The sequence below is a fragment of the Symphalangus syndactylus genome, chromosome 7 (genome assembly GCF_028878055.3).
Source record: "Symphalangus syndactylus isolate Jambi chromosome 7, NHGRI_mSymSyn1-v2.1_pri, whole genome shotgun sequence".
Lineage (NCBI taxonomy): Eukaryota > Metazoa > Chordata > Mammalia > Primates > Hylobatidae > Symphalangus > Symphalangus syndactylus.
Window position 1 is genome coordinate 55,018,274 of NC_072429.2, and position 17,249 is coordinate 55,035,522.

The 17,249-nt window shown below is 40.3% G+C and overlaps 1 protein-coding gene across 1 annotated transcript in view; it reads right to left on the reverse strand.

Moving 5' to 3' along the window:
* Positions 1-520: 520 nt before the first annotated feature.
* The window catches only part of NKAIN3 (sodium/potassium transporting ATPase interacting 3), a 1,176,366-nt gene continuing 1,159,637 nt past the window's right edge, over positions 521-17,249 (reverse strand). Inside the window, exons 6-7 of the transcript XR_008658960.2 lie at positions 9,086-9,991; positions 521-943 (exon numbers count right to left, since the gene is read on the reverse strand). The gene's annotated coding sequence lies outside the window, so the exon portion shown is untranslated. The remainder of the gene's footprint in view (positions 944-9,085; positions 9,992-17,249) is intronic.

Here is a 17,249-nt window from a genome sequence, read left to right on the forward strand (position 1 = left end):
TGCAGTAAACATGAGAGCGCAACTATCTTTTCAACATATGTATTTCAATTCTTTTGGCTATGTATCAAGAAGCAGAATTGCTGGATTATATGGTGGTTCTATTTTTAGTCTTTTGAGGCACCTCCATACTATTTTCCATTATGGCTGCACTAATGTGTGGTCCTACCAGCAATATATAAGGGATCCCTTTTCTCTACCTTCTGACTAACACCACAAATAAACTCACACATTTATAGTCAATTGATTTTTGACAAAGGTGCCAAGAACATACAATGGGGAAAGGGCAGTCTCTTAAATAAATGGTGCTGGGAAAATCAGATATCCACATTCAGAAGAATAAAATTGGATCTCCATCTCACATCATATTAAAAAATAATCTCAAAATTGATTGAAGACTTAAATAGTAGACCTGAAACTGTAAAACTACTAAAAGAATATATAGGGGAAGCTTCACAACAATGCTCCGGCCAATAATTTTTTAGATAGGTTCTCAAAAGCACAGGCAACAAAAGCAAAAAATAGACAAATGGGATTTCATTAAACAAAAGCTTCAGCACAGCAAAGCAAACAATTAACAAAATGAAAAGATAACTCATGGATGGAAAAAAATATCTGCAAACCATAAGATATAGTTTTGATATTTGTCCCCTCCAAACCTCATGTTGAAGTGTCATCTCCAGTGTTAGAGGTGGGAGATAGTGGTGTTTGTGTCATGAGGATGGATCCCTTATAAATAGCTTGATGCCCTCCCCACAGAAATGAGTGAGTTCTCACTCTGTTAGTTCACCTGAGAGCTGATTGCTTAAAAGAGCATGGTGTCTCTTTTGCTTCCACTCTTGCTATGTGATGTGCCTGCTCCCGCTTTGTCTTCCATTATGAGTAAAAGCTTCCTGAGTCCTTTCCAAAAGCTGAGCAGGTGCCGGCACCATGTTGCTTGTACACCCTGCAGAATCATGAGCCAAATAACCGACTATCTTTTCTTCAGAAATTACCCAGCCTTGGGTATTCCTTTATGACAATGCAAAACAGACTAACACACCATACATCTGATAAGGGATTAATATTCAAAATATATAAGGACCCCAAACAAGTCAACAAGAAAATCAATAACCCAATTAAAAAATGAGCAAAGGGCCTGCACAGACATTTCTCAAAAGAAAAATTAGAAAAGGCCAACAGGTTCATGAAAAACTGCTCAAAATCACTAATTATTAGGGAAATGCAAATTAAAATCACAATGAGATATCACCTCACACTGTTTGAATGGAAGATACACTCTTTTATTTCTCTTCTGATATCACTAACTGCTAGTTTTTAGTCTTAGTTGGTTTATCAAGCAGGAAATTTCATCCAGTTTGAGGTGGTGGGATCATGATGCAGTAGTAGTTTTTAAAACATCTTTCAAGTTATTACTGAAAGACAAATGGACCAACCACCATAGTGAAAGGAAAAAATATGCATGACAATCATCCTCAAGAAAACTGGATGGCAGAAAATCTTCCCAAATCACGGAATCCATGCATGTCAGCCAAACCCCTACCAGCAACAGGACTGGTGAGAGATCAGCAGTTGTACAGTGCAAGTGATAGAAAAATGAAAAGCAGCCAGGCGCGGTGACTCACGCCTGTAATCCCAGCAATTTGGGAGGCCGAGGCGGGTGGATCACTTGAGGTCGGGAGTTCGAGACCAGCCTGTCCAACATGGTGAAACCCCGTCTCTACTAAAAATACAAAAATTAGCTGGGTGTGGTGGTGAGTGCCTGTAATCCCAGCTACTTGGGAGGCCGAGGCACGAGAATCACTTGAACCCAGGAGGTAGAGGTTTCAGTGAGCTGAGATCGGGCCACTGCACTCCAGCCTGGGTGACACAGTGAGACTCCATCCCTCCCTGTGGGGGGAAAAAAAGAGAGAGAGAGAGGAAGAAAAACGACTACACTTAGCTTTTGCTTTATGCACTCGTTTTACAACTGAACCCTCTGACTAATATTTGACACCATTATAGAAGACAGTGTCCATATGGCCCCTTTCATAAAATAGATGACAAGAACTTGGAGACACAAGGGGGTGTAAAGCCTCTGACCACAAACAGCAAATGAGTGCTGATGTGAATGGCCCTAAACATGAAATATACTGGGAAAAATGTACTGGGCTCATAGTCTCAATTTTAATAATTCAACCCAAATAACATGAGGCTTTCTTGCTTCCAACTCAAACCTCATGTCAACCCAGTACCATACACAGAAAAACCCATAAATCTGACTTCAAAAAGCCCTAAGGAGTAACACAAGTCTTTTTAGTTGAAGTTTTTATTTTTATGAGGTTCTGGAGGAGGGGGCTATTGCATTGTCAAAAATACGCTCAGATTTCGTAACACACCAGACATTGTTCCTCCTCCTCCTCTTTTTTTTTTTTTTTAAAGAAAAGAGCTCATTTATTTGGTAAATTGAAAACTAATAATAGCCCTAATTAAACACTTTACTTCTCCCACTATAGAGCAAAGTAAGAGCAAATGAAAGCATGTCAATCCCTAATGTTAAGTGAATTATCCAGAATGATATAATTTACAGCTGGTGGATCTGAACACTGACTCTGAAAACTCAGGCTCTTCTCACTCCATTACACCTCACTACTACCAAGGTGACCCTCAAGTGAATCATGAGTTCCAAATCCTCTTAATTTGTTTTTCTTTATCACTTTTATTTAGGTGCCTTGTGTATTATTGACCTTTTAGCTTTTTAATTAAAACAAACCCAAATTTTTTTTTCTGTTCACCTCTTCATTCTTATTCACTGCCATGGTTTTAAAATCTCCCTGAAAATTTCTAGTTTTTTGTTTTTTCAGAAGTTAATCCAAATACACTCCCATCATCACCTGCGTGTCTTTATTATCACTTTCCATCTACAATTTATAAATTTTATTTGGAGCTTAATTTCTAGAAATGTGCCAGAAGCAACTTTTTTCGAAAGCTGGGTGGGACGGGGGAAGGAATTTTTTTCTTAATATTTCTTTCAGTAAACAGTTCTATTGCCTCCCAAGCTGGTCTTCATAAGACAGCCTCGGGGAGAACCTCTGCTAAGGCAGTGTGGAAAGGAAGTGTGGCGCTGGAGCCCCCACACAGAGTCCCCACTGGGGCACTACCTAGTGGAACTGTGAGAAGAGGGCCACCATCCTCCAGACCCTAGAGTGGTAGATCCACCGACAGCTTGCACCTTGTCCCCGGAAAAGCTGCAGGCACTCCACGCCAGCCTGTGAAAGCAGCCGCAGAGGCTGTACCCTGCAGAGCTACAGAGGAGGAGCTGCTCAAGGCCATGGGAGCCCACCCCTTGCATCAGCATGCTGTGGGTGTGAGACATGGAGTCAAAGGAGATCATTTCGGACCTTTAAGATTTAATGACTGCCCCATCAGGTTTTGGACTTGCATGGCGTCTGTGGCCTCTTTGTTTTGGCCAATTTCTCCCATTTGGAATAGGAACATTTACCCAATACTTGTACCCCCCATTGTATCTTGGAAATAACTAACTTGCTTCTGATTTTACAGGCTCATAAGTGGAAGGGACTTACCTTGTCTCAGATTAGACTTTGGACTTGGACTTTTGTGATAATGCTGGAATGAGTTAAGACTTTGGGGGACTGTTGGGAAGGCGTGATTGGTTGTGAAATGTGAAAAGGACAGGAGATTTTGGAAGGGCAGAGGCAGGATGATATAATTTGGCTGTGTCCCCACCTAAATCTCGTCTTGAATTGTAATCCCCAAGTGTTGAGGGAGGGACCTGATGGGAGGTGATTGGATGATGGAGGTGGTTTCCGCCATGCTGTTCTCAGGATAGTGAGGGAGCTCTCATGTGATCTGATGGTTTTAAAAGGGGCAGCTTTTCCCCTGCACACTCTGTATCTCTCCTGCCACCATGTAAGCTGTGCCTTGATTCCCTTTCGCCTTGTGTCATGATTGTAAGTTTTCTGAGGCCTCCCCAGCCATGCAGAACTATGAGTTAATTAAATCTCTTTCCTTTATAAATTACCCAGTTTCAGGTAGTATCTTTTTAGCAGTGTGAAAAAAAGACCAATACAGACAGCTTCTAGCAATTTTACATCACTTTTATGTTCAATGGGAATATTTATAACATAGGTCAACCTGGTTATCATGTTAAATAGAAAGTGTGGACCAGTGGTCCTCAGTCTTGAGAGTGCATAAGAATCACCTGCAGAGCTTGTTCACAGACTTTTGGGCCCACCCAAGAGTTTCTGATTCAGTCTGAGGTGAGGCTTGAGAATTTGCATTTCTAACAAGCTCCCAGGTGATGCTGATGCTGCTGATTTGGGTACCTCTCTTTTGAAAACTATTATAATGTTTCTAATATTTTAAATATTTTTGGCTTTATGGAAGTATAATTGAATAGAAATTTTATATATCTACGGTGAACAACTTGATGTTTTGATTTACATATAAATTCTGAATTGATTGTCCACTCTTCTTAAAGTTTCTTATGTCACTCTAGCCTTTTTTCCTTCCTACATCTGTAAACTCCCAACCTACCTTTCCTTCTTCCCCCTTGTGTTTACCACTTCCGTCATCTTCCTTCTACCACATATCTCTATGACATTTCTGATACAGATCAGTTTAGCTTTTCTTTGTTTTTATTTCAGCAACAACCCTAGTCCCAGCTCAGCACAACAGACACAGAGCAGTGTGAACAAAGGTCCTCCCTTCCCTCTCAGGCACCAGCTGAGCAGCTTCTACTGTAGCATTCATCTATTCCACTGTATGAATTCTCATTCCTCTACTGTCTTGCTTCTTAGCCTTGTTTAATTCCCCAGCCCTTACCCTGCAGCCATTTTGAATAAACTCTTGTAAAGTACAGAGGACAGACATTTGAAATATCCACTTCTCACCGTTAAGCATGCAACAGGATATGCTTCTGCCACACCCATCTAATTGGGGTTTATTTGCTTAATATTAAAATGCTCTCAGATATACATAAGCCATCTGCTTTTCCTCCAGATTCACTGAGCCCTGATGCATTAAGCATCTGTAGAGCTATTTCATTTTATGTCATTAAGGATGGGAATGTGCAAATGTAAATACCAATTGGAAAGCTTAAGTAGTTTTTCAAATTTTTCAATCATATTGTTTACTATATTATTATTCTGGATTAGTCTACTTTAGGTACAATTTCACAGTATCATCAAAGTCCTACGCCAATATTTAGATCCCAAATGACAAATTTAATGGCCTTAGTTAACACCCCAATGATGTAGGCTTAATTTTATGGTTCACCTATTTTTGCTATTTACTTTGCCGAGCTTGAGCCAAGCTGAAACAACTATAAGAAAGCAGAGTCTGATTTTCCATGAAATAAAATGCTACTTTCCTTGTAAAGGGAAAACCTAGATTTTCCTAAGATGACACCTGAAAGGACTCTCCAGATGGAGATGGAGGAAATGTAGGTTACATTTCTCTTCTCTCGGTTAATGCCTTAATCAGATTCCCTTCAAGGAGATGCTCCTTCTCTGGAATGTTCCAGTTCAAATGAGGAGCTGAAACTCTGCCCTCAGCAGCCTTTGACACTGCTGGTTAAAGACCATAACATCTAATGAATGAATGAATGAATGAACTTGAAGTTTCCAAACAGGTTTTATGAGGAAAGCCTAAAACGTCTCCTTCCTTGATCTATGGCGCCTAGCCACTCAATCCTTTTTCCCAGAGATGACCAGTGCAACTGATATCTTTTACATCATTCCTGACACATTGTACACTTAGACAAATCATCATACAATCCCTTCCCCACTTTTCACGAGCATGGTGGCATACTGCACCTACTTTCTGCATGTGGCTTTGCCCCTTACTCTATCTTGGAAATACTCCAGCATACAGACTATATTCTTTTCTGATAGCTGCATAATGACCCATTGCATGGCAGTACCATAATTTATGTAAGCAGTTTTCCCCTAGTAGGCATTTGGGTTGTTTCTAATCTTTTCTTACTACCAAAATGCTTCAATGAAAGCAGTGAATGACTTTTTTACACATATGTGGGTATATCTGCAGGACAACTTTCTAAAAATTTCTGGATCAAAGGGTATGTGCATCTTTAATGTTAACACATAGTGACAAATCTACACTACTAATAGTCCAATTTAAAGTCTTCCCAAAGTAATTAATGTATTTAAAGAGCTTATAAAAGGCTCTGGAATAATGTAAGGACATTAAACCAGTGACCTCAAGTTAGATAAGATGGTTTATAAGATATGGGGCATGCTTCTTTCATTTGTGCTTTTCTTCCTGGCTCTCAACTTGCTTTTACAGGGCAGAAATTATCTCAATGAGAAAAGGTAGTTACTTCTACCCTCTTATCTGCCTCATTCATTTCTCTAAGTCACAAAGGAGCATAGGCTTCCTTAGGTAATGCAGCTCAAAGAAGAGAAAGTTACTAGGACTCTTTTAGCATAGTATTTTTCTCATTTCCATCCTTCCAACCCCAACATCAGGCCCAACCCGAACAAATACCAGAGGCCAAGGACAAGAGTGATTCATTAGCAAAAAGGCTGGAGAGACAAAGGGGCCATAGAAGGCTGAAAAGGAGAAACAGGACACGTGAGAGATTTCTTTAGTGCCAGGATAAAGGGGGCCATACGGTGCCCCTAGAGAATAATGTTGTGGTGGCATTATTTACTCTCCTGATTGACATATTATTTTTGTAACATGCACAGAGGATGAAGATTAAGACAGTTACTATTATTCTATGGAAACTTAAAGTTTGAGTACATTTTCTTTTTCTCCTAATTTTCCAATTTTCTGAAGTGTTGGTAAAATCCTAATACATCAAATACACATTACAATGTAAAAAATACTAAATAAAACTATTTGTAATAAAAGGTTGTGTGGCAGATTTGCTATGTGTTCACTATATTCTATTTCCTTTTCTTTTTGGGCTACAGCTAGATCCTGTTTTTCTGCTTTCCTTGCTGTCTGGTGGGATACTATGATTATGTTCTGGCCTGAGGAATGTGAGTAGAAAGAGGTAATGCGAACTACTTCCAGGCCTGGCCCCTAAAAAGTTCCCCAAGCAATCACTTCTATTTTCACTCTTTTTTCTTTTGTACCTAGAGGCAAAACAAAACAAAATCTTCAGTGTTCTAGGCTTTCACAAAACCAGAACACAGAATGAGACTGGGTCCCTGAATCTGCTTGGAGGAGAGCTACTCAAGAAAGCTTGAGTTTTATGCCCTCATTAACCGGATGTTAGTTTTCCTTTCGGATTGGCCTTTGATGACAGATTACTCTTATGCATGAAGGCAAGTATAAGATTCAACTTCGTTATGCAGCTTTCCCCAACTAAAAAAAAAATCTTGCCTTTAACTAGCAGAAGGGATTAGGTAATTCTTTTTGAAAGAATTCTTTTGAAAGAATTTGCATGCTAGAATATACTTTTGAGTGTATAAACTCTATACTGGTGGCCTCCAGCCCTTGGAACCCACGGGCCACAGGTAGAGTGAATCATGGCTACCTGAAAAACTTGACCTATGGCATGGACAGGGGAAGAGGAGAAAAGGGAAAGTTGAAAGGGTTGGATGGGTGAGGGTGAGGGAACACTAACACTTGGAGGGGACTTATCAATATGTCACGGCCTGTGTTGTCTGTTTTCCGTAGCAACCCAATGGGACAGGTGTCATCCTCTCTTTATATAAAGGCAAGAGAACTCAGTCCCTGGGAAGTTTCACTGATTCAAAAATATGGAGTAAATGAATAGTAGAACCGGCACTAAAGTAACATAGAGAGTGGCATCCCCAAGTATAAGAAATACAGAGAGATCAGAGATACAGGAAGGAAAAGTAAAGAAGAAAAGAGAAGTGGTTGGGAGTGGTGGCTCATGCCTATAATCCCAGCACTTTGGGAGGCTGAGGCGGGTGGATCACTTGAGGTCAGGAGTTTGAGACCAGTCTGGCCAACATGGTAAAACCCCGTCTCTACTAAATACAGCTGGGTGTGGTGGTGCATGCCTGTAATCTCAGCTACTCTGGGAGGCAGGAGGGTCACTTAAACCTGGGAGATGTAGGTTGTAGGGTCCTGAGGTCATGCCACTGCACTGCAGCCTGGACGACAAAGTGAGACTCTGTCAAAAAGAAAAAAAAAAGAAGAAGAAGAAAAGAGAAAAAAGGTGAGTTGTGAGGGGAACAGCGCTGGGTATGGGCCCAGGGTCTCAGTGGCTCCTCAACTCCAGCTACTGACTCCTCTTTTTTCTGAACATATTTGCTCTATACCAATGCCTGCAACTGAAGGAAATTGCTTGAGCTGTTTTTTATTCACCAGGACCCTTTGTCCCTTAAAGACATGTTCAATTAAAGAGCTCTAAAAGGATTGCATTAACGGGAGATTCCAGTCTTCTTTTATTTTTCATCACCAAAATGACAAAGACAGAATCAAGTGCCATTAGTGCTGATACTTCAGTTCATGTAAGTCTTCATTAGAGCTCTTTAATGTAACCATTTAAAGAGACATCAGCTTTTCAGAAAAAACACTCTTTGAAAGCAAACTTAATGAAGTCATTTCTACATAATCTGGAAGCAAAAATGTCTTTTGTGATTGAATTTCTTTTTCCAACATATTGACTAATGTCAGGTTATTACGTGTCAGTGAGCTGAGCAAGCACATACTTTGCTGTGTATTGGTATCTGTGTATTCTCAAAGGATTAAGATGGCACAAGCTGGGAGGAATGACATTAAATTTAATTTCTGCTCAAGCAGAGGAAGAGTGCAGTGCCTTTGTTCTTTGCCAACAATTCTGGTTTTTAAAGATACATGCAGTTCCTAGTATTTGCTGGTATTTTATACCCAAAGAGGTGGTATTGAGGTGATTAGGCTTACCCACTGCTATTAATGCCTAACACCCTCTCATGGTTTCTTAGTGAATAAGACCCCAACTTCTCGCCTTGACCTACAAGGCTCTGAATAATCCAGCTACCTCCTACCTTCCACCTGTCCAGTCTCAAGCCTCTCTCCTAAACTTACTAGGCTCAAACACAGAGGGCTCCTCTCAGTTCCCTGAACATTGTTCACCTCTTTCCCATCTCATGGCCTTTGCACTTACTCTTTTCTCAGATCGGAAGGCATCTCCTGAGGTTCTCTGCATCACTGACTCCTCATTCTTCAGGTCTCAGCTCAGATGCTGCTTCTTCAGAGAGGTGTTTTCTGGCCACCCCATGGAAGGTAGGGCACCATGATCTCACATCCTTTTCCCCTCTATCACACTGTTCTGTTAATTTTTGTAAAAAATGCTTTCTGGTTCTGTTCATTTTTTTTTGTGGCACTATAATGTAAATTTATTTTAATGAATTTACTTTTGCTCCAAGTTTACAATGAGAAAAGATCTAGTTGGTCCCTCAATGTGTAATTAGGACACTTCAAATGGATCGATTGTATCCATTTGGCATAAGGCGCGCTCCAGAGCCTGGCACATTATAGAAGTTCGATAACTACTTGTTGAAAGATTGAATAAATAAAACTGCTGGTATAATAAGATCATGGCTTTTGATGAGCTTGGAGGATCTTAGAGGAAGAGAGAGGTGCTACAACACTGAAAATGGGAAATTCACATGAAAATTTTCAAAAAGTAAAATCAGATTTCACAAATCATAAATTGGTGAATTTAGTGGAAATTCCAGGTAAGATGCTAAGATAATTTATAACATTTTATACAAAGCAATGGCAATCTTTAGGAATCAATATAAATTCTCAAAGAGCACTGCAGGTTAAAAAAAACCTATTTTTAATAAAATTTATGTATTAGACTGCACTAGAAAGATTAGGAAGATCTTGAATCTGGGGTTTAGAATGACACTCTATCTAAAATAATGCATCACCTCAGTTCTTAGGAAGCACGTGAGGTTTGACTGATGTGACAATTTGGCAATAATATCTTACTAACTCTTGCTCTATTCAGTAATTTGCAGCATCTGGATAAAAAGATGTTTGCATACTTGCAGATCACATGAATCTAAGAATAACCAATAAGTTGGTTTTTAAAATATCAACATTTAAATTGATCTTATCAGATTGAAATGACTTACTGACTCAAACAAAATTAAGTTTAATAAAAGTCAATATAAGTGCCTGAGATCAAGTCTAAACATTCATTGAGCAGACACGAGATGAGGAATTTTTACTTAACAGTTACCTTTGTGTGTGGGGCAGGGAATGATAACCTTATGGCTCCAGGTTAGAAAGATTTGATGAGAATGAACAAGGTAATGTGATTGCCAAAAAAACTAATTTGATTCCTATTTACAAAGCACTCAGAGAATTCATGATGTCATAGGTGTATTTAGGGTTCAGTGTCTAATAATGGAAGTAATACTAAATTTCTTAGGGTGTCGAAAGACCAATTCTGCCAAGTAGAACCAATATCTTCCACATAGTAAATGTTCAATAATTATATATGTATCTATTTTTCTTTTTATTAAAAAATGTTTTTTTGAGACAGAGTCTCCCTCTGTTGGAGTGCAGTGGCATGATCTCAGCTCATTGCAAGCTCTGTGATATGGCTTGGCTGTGTCCCCACCCAAATCTCATCTTAGATTGTAGCTCCCATAATTTCCACCTGTTGTGGGAGTTATAGAATCATGGGGTGGGTCTTTCGTGTGCTGATCTTGTGATAGTGAATAAGTCTCATGAGATCTGATGGCTTTGTAAGGGGGAGTTACCCTACATAAGCTCTCTTGCCTGCCACCATGTAAGACGTGACTTTGCTCCTCCTTTGCCTTCTGCCATGATTATGATGTCTCCCCAGCCATATGGAACTGTGAGTACATTAAACCTGGTATTCTTTATAAATTACCCACTCTCAGGTATGTCTTTATTAGTAGAGTGAGAACAGACTAAAACAGTAAATTGGTATCAGATAGTGGCACACTGCTGTAAGATACCTGAAAATGTGGAAGTTACGTTGGAACTGGGTAACAGCTGGAACAGTTTGGAAGGCTCAGAAGAAGAAAGGAAGATGTGGGAAACTTTGGAACTTCCTAGAAATTTGTTGAATGTCTTTGACCAAAATGCTGATAGTGCTATGGATGATAAAGTCCAGGCTGAGGTGGTTTCAGATGGTGATAAGGAACTTGTTGGGAACTGGAATAAAGGTCATTCTTTACTCCAGTAAAGAGACTGGTGGCATTTTGCCCCTGTCCTAGAGATCTGTGGAACATTGAACTTGAAAAAGATGATTTAGCATATATCTGGGGGAAGAAATTTCTAAGCGGAAAAGCATTCAGGAGGAAGCAGAACCTAAAAGTTTGGAAAATTTGCAGCCTGATGATGTGATAGAAAAGAAAACCCCATTTTCTGGGAAGAAATTGAAGCTGTCTGCAGAAATTTGCATAAGTAATGAGGAGCTGAAATGTTAATCACCAAGACAATGAGGAAGATGTCTCCAGGGCATGTCACAGATCTTCATAGCAGCCCCTCCCATCCTCCTAGAGGGCTAGGAGGAACAAATGGTTTCCTGGGTGGAGCCCAAAGCCCCACTGCTGTTTGCAGCCAAGGGACTTGGCGCCCTACCTACCAGCAGCTCCAGCCTTGGCTAAAAGGGGACAAGGTACAGCTCAGGCTGTGGCTTCAGAGGGTGCAAGCCCCAAGCCTTGGCAGCTTCCATGTGGTGTTGAACTTGTGGGTGCATCAAGTCAAGAACTGAGGTTTGGGAACCTCAATCTAGATTTCAGAGGATGTATGGAAACACCTAGATGTCCAGGCAGAAGTGTGCTGCAGGGGTGGAGCCCTTATGGAGACCCTTTGCTAGGGCAGTGGAGAAGGAAAATGTGGGGTTGGAGCCCTCACACAGGGTCACCACTGAGGCACTGACTAGTGGAGCTGTGAGAAGAAGGCCACCATCTTCCAGACGCCAGAATGGTAGACGCACTGACGGATTGCACTGTGCATCTGGAAAAGCCATAGACACACATTGCCAGCCCATGAAAGCAGCCGGGAAGGAGGTTGTACCCTGCAAAGCCACAGAAGTGGAGCTGCCCAAGGTTGTGGGAGCCCACCTCTTGCATCAGTGTGACCTGGACATGAGACATGGAGTCAAAGGAGATCATTTTGGAAATTTAAGGTTTAATGACTGCCCCATTGGATTCCAGACTTGCATAGGGCCTATAGCCCTTTGGTTTTTGCCAATTTCTCCAATTTAGAACAGGAATATTTACCCAATGCCTGTACTCCCCTTGTATCTAGAAAGTAACTAACTTGCTTTTGATTTTTACAGGCTCATAGGCAGAAGGGATTTGCCTTGTCTCAGATGAGACTTTGGAGTTGGGATTTTGTGTTAATGCTGGAATGAGTTAAGACTTTGGGGGACTGTTGGGAAGGCATAACTGTGTTTTGAAATGTGAGGACATGAGATTTGGGAGGGGCCGGGGCAGAATGATATGGTTGGCTGTGTCCCCCACCCAAATCTCATCTTGAATTGTAGCTGTCATAATTCCCACGTGTTATAGGAGGGACCCAATGGGAGGTTATTGAATCATGGGGGGAGGTCTTTCATGTGCTGTGCTCATGATAGTGAATAAGTCTCGTGATATCTGAAGGTTTTGTAAGGGGGAGTTCCCCTGGACATTCTCTCTTCCCTGCTGCTATGTAAGACTTGCCTTTGCTCCTCCTTTGCCTTCTGTCGTCATTGTGAGGCCTCCTCAGTCATGTGGAACCGTGAGTCCATTAAGCCTCTTATTTTTAATAAATTATCCAATCTCAGATAGGTCTTTATTAGCAGTGTGAAAACAGCCTAATATACTCCACCTCCTGAATTCAAGTGATCCTCATGCCTCAGCCTCCCAAGTAGCTGTGATTCTCCCAAGAATCAACTGATTCTCATGCCTCAGCCTCCCAAGTAGAATTACAGGCACGTGCCACCACACCCAGTTGATGTTTTTTTTTTTTTGTATTTTTAGTAGAGACGGGGTTTTGTCATGTTGGCCAGGTTAATCTTAAACTCCTGAACTCAAGTAATTCAGCCACCTCAGCCTCCCAAAGTGCTGGGATTATAGGCATGAGCTACCACACCCAGCCAATAATTATATATTGAGTGCAGTTTTAGTAGGACATAAGTGAACTTAGGTCTTAAACAATGTGGAAATATATCTAGCATTCAAGATGATACAAGCATTATACTTGAAGAGCTCCCAAATCATATAAGCATGAAAGAGCAGGGGCAATGTTTGGATAAGAGCAAGAAAGAAACACATTGTGTGTAAGAGACAAGGCTGATAATCTATGTTGGGTCAGATAATGGATGAGTTTATATATCAAGATGAGAAATTTGGATCTCAGTCTTTATTCTATTTCAAGATTTTAAGCAGGGTGATAAAACAAGGCTCAGATTTCTTACTTTAGAAATATAATATTGAAAAGCAGAGTTTTGGTGGATGGGGGAGGGTCTGGTCTAAGCTCCATGAAGAGACTATTTAATAAGGAGTACCATAATAAATGCAATGGCAGTGGGATTGCAGAGGAGGAGCAAAGAGTTGATTAAGTTATTTTGACACAGGCAAAGATGAAAGAGAGAAAAATAATATATACTAGTCTGTAGTTTAAATCATAGCTATGATTAGATTATAGGAACATCTAATATGTGTCGTGCCTGATGTCATTCACTTCAGTAGGGAGGGCACCATGTTTGAGAGGCTGAATAAGAGACCTGAAGCCAGTGAATGAGACACAGAGTTTATTGAGGGGACTTACATATGGGGCAGTCCAGTGATAGTGGGCTGGAGAGGAGGACTGCAACCACTTGTAAAAAGCATGCAGTTTATATGACATTTTCACTTCTCACCCTTCTGCTAGCAACCTCCACTTGGCAACCTTCATTTAATCCAAAACAACGGGCCTCAGTCTCCTGCATGGGATGGGTTCCGCAGGATGGACTAGGGGCTCAGATGTTCCTCACAGATAAGAGATGAATCTCTGGGTTGGCCATTCCTGGATTCTTTAGCACAGATCTCCAAATACACATTCTTCTTAAGCCATAGGGTCATTCTTAGGGTATGCTTACGTTAAGTTGTTGCTATGAAATGTGTCTGCCGTACAATATGATTTCCATTTGTCCAATGAGGCATAGGAATTCAAATGCTCATCCAAGGGAAAAGGCAGTCAGATCAGCAATGTAAACTTTTCTTCTTAAAATTTGGCTTGTAAGTAGATAGACACTCTGAGACTAGACTATATTTCAACTTTGATAAATGGAAATGGAAAAAATATATGAGTTTTTATGTTGTGCTTTCATCTCTAAGAGTAGAATCTGGAATATGTCACTAAAGCAAGCCTCCCTGCTTCCTTTTAAATAAAGTTGTAGAACTATGAAAAATTGCAAAAGCAATACAGAAAGTTCCCATAAAACTTAACACCCTCCCCCCTTTTTTATTTCTGTGATGAATGCACTGTGAAGTGCTAGCAGTTGGTTCAAGACAAATTCATTCACTGTTTTTGGGAAAGTCTGATCTGGGGATGGAATCCCAGTGCAGATGACTCTCAGATGTTAAATGTTCTGTCAAATAATGTAAAAAATAAAGTGTTCTTTTAAATAATCTTTGTGGAGACTACAGTATTTTCATGTTAAGGGGGTTTTACTCCCTGACTGGGCTGTGGTGGAGGATGTTTTGATGACCTGAACCAGAGGCAATGAAGAAGTCAAAAGTGGGCAGATCTCCTTGGGAGCAACAAGATAGAGGTAGGGGAGCAAGAAGAGAGAGTCTGATGGAGACCAGCCTGCGAAGGAGGATTCAGAATGTCTCTGGACCCATTAGTACCTGAGACCTACTTTAAGCTTTTCCGTTCTGGAGTATATTTACCACAAATTCTTAGTAACATTTGTTAGTTACAAAGGTTTGTTTCAACTTTGCTTGCAGAATCAAAAGCGAGGCCGAGTTCCTGTTTTGGGAAGAGGCAGTGTGGAGTGAGCGGCAGGGGTGAGAGGTAATTGGAGTCAGGGGCATTGGTGGGGAAGCCCAGAGCAGCTGTCTGCAGTGGGCAGTGGCATCACCTGGGTACACTTGCAGAACATTTAAACCCTCTCCTGGGTTGCTCAGAAATGTTTAGGGGAAGGACCAGGTTTCCTATAGTCATGTAGCTTAAGACTTTTATTTGTGTATGAAATAGGGGAGTAATCTTCCAAAATCTGAAGAATTCAGGAACATTCAAGATGCACGTGGTTTCTAAGTTTACTACAATAAATACATAATATAGTGAGGAAAATATATTAAAAACAGGAGTCATCTTGTACTTCAATGTACATTTTTATTCATAGTTGAAAAGAGTAGTCTATTACTGCTAACTTACTGTAAATTTAATTAGAATCAAAGGGTCCAGAGAGACATAAAAAATGTATGTAGTTTCTATTAAATAACACTGTCTGGTCACTTTTAAATATGAGTATAATATACAGGTATTATATGCACAAAAAAGTAAATAGTAATTGTGAAAGCAAGTCTTGTTATCAGTTTGTATAAGAAAAAAGACATATTTTTTCACAGGCTACCAACATCATATAAGATAGCTCCTGATAGGCTTTGACTTTTTCAATTAATTCATCTCGTAGCTCAAACATCTGTAGAAAAGAAGTTAATATACAGCGAAGTTACTACACAGTGTTATGGGACAGTAGAAAGTCATATCAGTACAAAATATCATTCAAGATTTTTACATTGAATTCCAGTGTCAAGATCGAGAGACATCTTTGTTGGCAAGCAATCTAAGAATTATTTGAGGATTGAGAGATGTTTTTAAAAAATGATCTCTGCTGGTAAAAATGTTAAAGATTAAAAACATGTAGTAGAAATAGAAGGTACGATGTTCTTGTCTTTCTGTCCCTCTTACCAGCAACCTGTGCCTTTGAAATATAATGAAATGCCCTAGGTACTTCCAATATTTTCCATAAGATGGCAGAGTTGGTATCGTGAATGTGAGAGCAAACTGCCTTTAGTTCTGTCAGTCACAGCAACAAAAAGAGGCTTAGAGTCATTCTCACCACTTGAACATTGCTATCGTGCTTTCAATAATCACCATCAACATAATAATAAAGCAATGATATCTAGTTTTTAGAAACAATAAGGAAAAACCCAAATATGTGTCAACCTGCAATTACATCATGGTTACCCAGGCACTCCCTTTGAGCATTGATTTTGGTCTTTTACTGAGTTCCTTTAGTTGCCTGTTCTGTTAAGTTTTATTTAAATGCTAACCAGTCAAACTGGGTCCAAAGTCACCATTCTCAGATCACCACATATGTAACAAGAAAATGTCTGTTGGTATCACTGAAGCAAGCAGTGTTCATAGTTGTTTTTGATTGTTAGGAGCTGTAGATGTGCTCTTTTTAATGCAAATTCAGAGGTCTGTCAGAAGTACTTTGGTTTGTTTAAAATGGGTGACCGCAGTTCTGAAATGTTAGTCAGGTCCTGAGCAAGAAGGGGCTTATTTTTTCCATTTGCTCCTTCATCCAGAGCCCTAACTACTCAGATGAATGGGGCGGTCTAGGAGGACTTCAGTGTCATAGCACGAACAGGTGTTGGTTGCAGAGGGCAAACTCAAGGAAAACAAATCATTGACCGTGTGAAACCCACATTAGGATTTATCTCCTAAACTCCCTGAATTAAAATGTGAATTTGATTTGTTTTTATCACTCCCCAAGCTTTTTGCACAAGACAGATGGTCACTAAGTGTTTATTGAATGCTTAGGGAGACAGAAGAGGGTTGCAAATGGGCTCTCCTTCATCCTGGGATCGCTGGGGCTCTGAATCTGGAAGAAGAAAAGCACTGGCACCTCCCATCAGAAGCTGGCTTGTGCAGAGCACGATTGGGGATTTTCTCAGGGCCTTCAGGGTTAATACACCTCTTCACCACTGGACTAGGAGCTCCCTGTGGGTAGAATCTGTTTTTTTTTTTTTTTGCTTTATATTTCTAGTGCCTGCACAGTGACTCACATACAGTAGGTACTCAGCAGGGGTGTTTTCAAAGAAGGAAGCAACAATCATAATTTGTCCCCCAGTGGATACTGGCAAGTAGTGTGGCTCGAAGGAGGTCATCTAATGCTGTCGCACCTAGGGAGCTAGTTTACCAAATGCTGGTATGGTAGCTACCTGCAGTGAAACTTCCAAGTCAGTAGTATCTTGTGGGTATTGTCAGTTTTACACACCAGAGAGAAAATTAGACTTATCCATGAATGAAGAAGAAACATGTCCCAGTTTGATATAAGCTCTACTATCAACAGAGAGGAG